We start from the raw sequence: 3944 nt of genomic DNA, 5'->3' as shown, positions 1-3944 counted from the left end.
ACGGACGACGCAAAGGAAGGTAAAAACATTGTTGTTGTTGGGGATAGCCAGATTAGGTACATGGACAGGGCATTCTGCTTGAAGGATAGGAGTAGGAGGCAGAGAGTGTGTTTTCCTGGGGCGGGGATGAAGGATATTGTTAGCCGTCTGGATGACATCATGAGAGGTAATGGGAGCAATCCTATTATCTGTCTCAGTGCTGGAGGCAACGATGTTGGCAGACGTAGGAGTGAGGACCTGATTAGCAGGTATAGATCAGCAATAGAGATAATTAGGAGGAAGGGTGGGAAACCTGTCATATGTGGCATTTTGCCAAGGAGAGGAGTTGGAAATGAATGGTTGCCCAGAGCAATTGGTGTCAATTGCTGGCTGGACAAATACTGTAAGGAAAATGCGGTAACATTCATTGACAACTGGGACCTCTTCTATGGCAGAAATGACATGTATGCCAGGGATGGGGTTCACTTATCTAGGTGTGGGGTGGGAGCACTGGCCAACGCAGTGGAGGGAGCTGTTAGGTCTTTAAACTAGGAATAGTTAGTGGTATGGGTTTTTGCGGGAAAACTGTGAAGTCTCAGGGTAGTAATATGAGTACTAGGAGAACTAATAATAGGCAAAATGAGGTGGATATCGGAAAGCCAGTGGCACTAATTGACAAGGACAGTAATAGGTTTAGTGGAATAACAGAAAGGAGCAGGAATGATAAAGAGAAAGGAGGGTCCTTAAGTATATATTACACAAATAGTCGCAGTGCTAGGAATAAGATGGACGAGTTGAGACTAGTTGCTAGTGCAGGTAACATAGATGTATTTGCCATTACTGAGACGTGGTTTAATTCAAAAAGTCGGGACATGCCTGCAGAATGTCACATTGAGGGTTTCAAATTGTTCCAAGTAGATAGAAGTATCGGGAAGGGGGGTGGGGTGGCATTGTATGTCCGAGATCGCTTGAACTGTTGCATAAAAACGGGTATTAAGTCTGAAGTAACACATACAGAGTCTGTTTGGATAGAATTTTCAGAGGGGCATGAAAAATTAATTTTAGGTGTGATATACCGTCCCCCAGATTTAGATAGGGACCAGGGAAGACTACTATGGGAGGAAATTGTTAGGGCCACAAGGCACGATAATGTAGTAATTCTAGGAGACTTTAACTTTAGTCATATTGATTGGAATTTCTTGACTGGGAATTTAGAATCATACGACTTCTTAGAAGTAGTTCAGGATTGTTTTTTGAAGCAGTTTGTGACAGAACCTACAAGGGGTAATAACCTGCTTGACTTAGTTCCGGCAAACAATAAATCCCTTTTTAATAATTTGGAAGTTTCAGAGGAACTGGGTGCTAGCGACCACAAATCAATTACATTTAGAATTGAATGGAAGTATGATAGTAGGGATAACTCAGTAACAGTCCCAGATTTTCGCTTAGCAGATTACGATGGGCTTAGAGAACACTTATCATCTGTTGACTGGGGTAACGAAGAGAGCTATCAATATGACAGTTTTCTGAACACAATACATGCTGCTCAAAGAACATTTATCCCTTATAAAGAAATTAGATCAAATAGAAATGACCCAAAATGGATGAATAATAGGCTAAAATATCAATAGGGCATAAGAAAGGAATTTATAGGCGTATCAAAAGAGGCGAGGGTCATCTTATGAATCAGTATATTGACATTAAGAGGGACATTAAAAAGGGGATAAGAAAAGCTAAAAGGGACTATGAAATTAAAGTTGCTAGGGATTCTAAAACTAACCCAAAAAGTTTTTTCCAGGTATATAGAACAAAAGTCAGAGATAAGATAGGTCCCCTTAAAAATAACTATGGGCATCTTACTGACAAAGAGAATGAAATGTGCTCGATTTTAAATAATTATTTTCTCTCGGTTTTTACACAGGAAGACACTAATAATATTCCGGTAATTAATTTTTATAGTGGGCTAGAAGAAGATAAATTATGTAACATCACAGTTACTAGTGAAATGGTTGTGAAGCAGATAGACCGACTGAAGCAAAATAAGTCACCGGGTCCTGATGAGGTTTTTTCAAGGGTTCTAAAGGAATGCAAAATGGAAGTCTGTGAACCATTAACTAATATTTTTAATTTATCTCTTCAAACAGGTGTAGTGTCTGATATGTGGAAGATGGCTAATGTAATTCCTATTTTTAAAACAGGGGACAAGTCGTTACCGTCAAATTACCGCCCAATAAGCCTGACCTCAATTGTAGGCAAATTACTAGAGTCAATTATAGCTCAAATTATAAGAAGCCATCTCGATAAGCATAGCTTGATTAATGATACTCAGCATGGATTCACAAGAGGCCGGTCTTGTCTAACTAATTTATTAACTTTCTTCAGTAAAGCTTTTGTGGCTGTTGACCACGATAAAGAATTTGATAATATTTACTTAGATTTTAGTAAGGCATTTGATAGAGTTCCGCACCAAAGACTGTTGAAGAAAGTAGCAGCTCATGGCATTGGGGGAAGAGTGCTCTCGTGGATCGAATCATGGCTCACAGACAGGAAGCAGAGAGTGTCCATAAATGGGGTTAAATCCGAGTGGGGATCAGTAACAAGTGGCGTTCCACAGGGATCAGTCTTGGGCCCGTTGTTGTTTATAATATATATCAATGATCTTGATGAAGGAATTACTAGTGATATGAGCAAATTCGCCGAGGACACGAAGATAGGTAGGATAATTGATTCAAACGTAGATGTTAGGGAACTTCAGGAGGATTTAGACAAACTCTACTCTTGGTCAGAAAAGTGGCAGATGCAGTTCAATGTAGATAAATGCAAGGTTCTGAAGCTCGGGAGTGTCCATAACCCTATCACTTACAAGTTAAATAATGTAGAACTTAGCCATACAGATTGCGAAAAGGACTTGGGGGTTATGGTAAGCAGCAACCTTAAACCAAGACAGCAATGCCTAAGAGTACGTAATAAGGCAAATAGATTACTGGGATTTATATCAAGAAGTGTAAGCAACAGAAGTCCAGAGGTCATACTGCAGCTTTATACATCATTAGTAAGGCCTCACCTAGATTATGCAGCTCAATTCTGGTCTCCATATTACAGAATGGACATAAATTCGTTAGAAAACATTCAGCGTAGGATGACTAAATTAATACATAGCATTAGAAATCTTCCTTATGAAGAAAGATTGAAGACTCTTAAGTTACATTCACTTGTTAGACGAAGAATGAGGGGAGACCTGATCGAAGTGTATAAGTGGAAGATAGGTATTAATAAAGGGGATATTAACAAGGTCTTGAGGATATCTCTCCAAGAGAGAACCCGCAGTAATGGATTTAAATTAGATAAGTTTAGATTTAGAAAGGACATAGGAAAGTATTGGTTTGGAAATAGGGTAGTTGATGAGTGGAACAGTCTACCTAGTTGGGTTATTGAGGCTAGGACTTTGGGTAGTTTCAAATTTAGGTTGGATAAGTACATGAGTGGAAGGGGTTGGATTTGAGAGGGACTTGCACATCAGAGCTTGTTTCTTGGGTGGCATTGAAAATTGGGTTGGTCAAATGTTTGTTAGTGGGATGAATTGTAAAGGACCTGCCTAGTATGGGCCAGCAGGCCTGCTGCAGTGTTCCTCCTTTCTTATGTTCTTATGTTCTTACGTTCTTATGAAAAAAGATAAATATCAATGTGTTTGTTTATTATTAAGTTATTGTAAACTTATCTAAAATATATTTAGTACCATCAGGCTAAATTAAATTGTTCAAGTTTTCCTTTGGTACAAAATTATTATTATTATTATTATCATTATCATTATTATTATTATTATTATTATTATTATTATTATTATTATTATTATTATTATTATTATTATTATTATATTATTATTATTATTATTATCATTATTATTATTATTATTATTATTATTATTATTATTATTATTATTATTATTATTATTATTATTATTATTG

The sequence above is a fragment of the Cherax quadricarinatus genome, chromosome 77 (genome assembly GCF_038502225.1).
Source record: "Cherax quadricarinatus isolate ZL_2023a chromosome 77, ASM3850222v1, whole genome shotgun sequence".
NCBI lineage: Eukaryota > Metazoa > Arthropoda > Malacostraca > Decapoda > Parastacidae > Cherax > Cherax quadricarinatus.
This window is presented reverse-complemented; position numbering follows the sequence as displayed.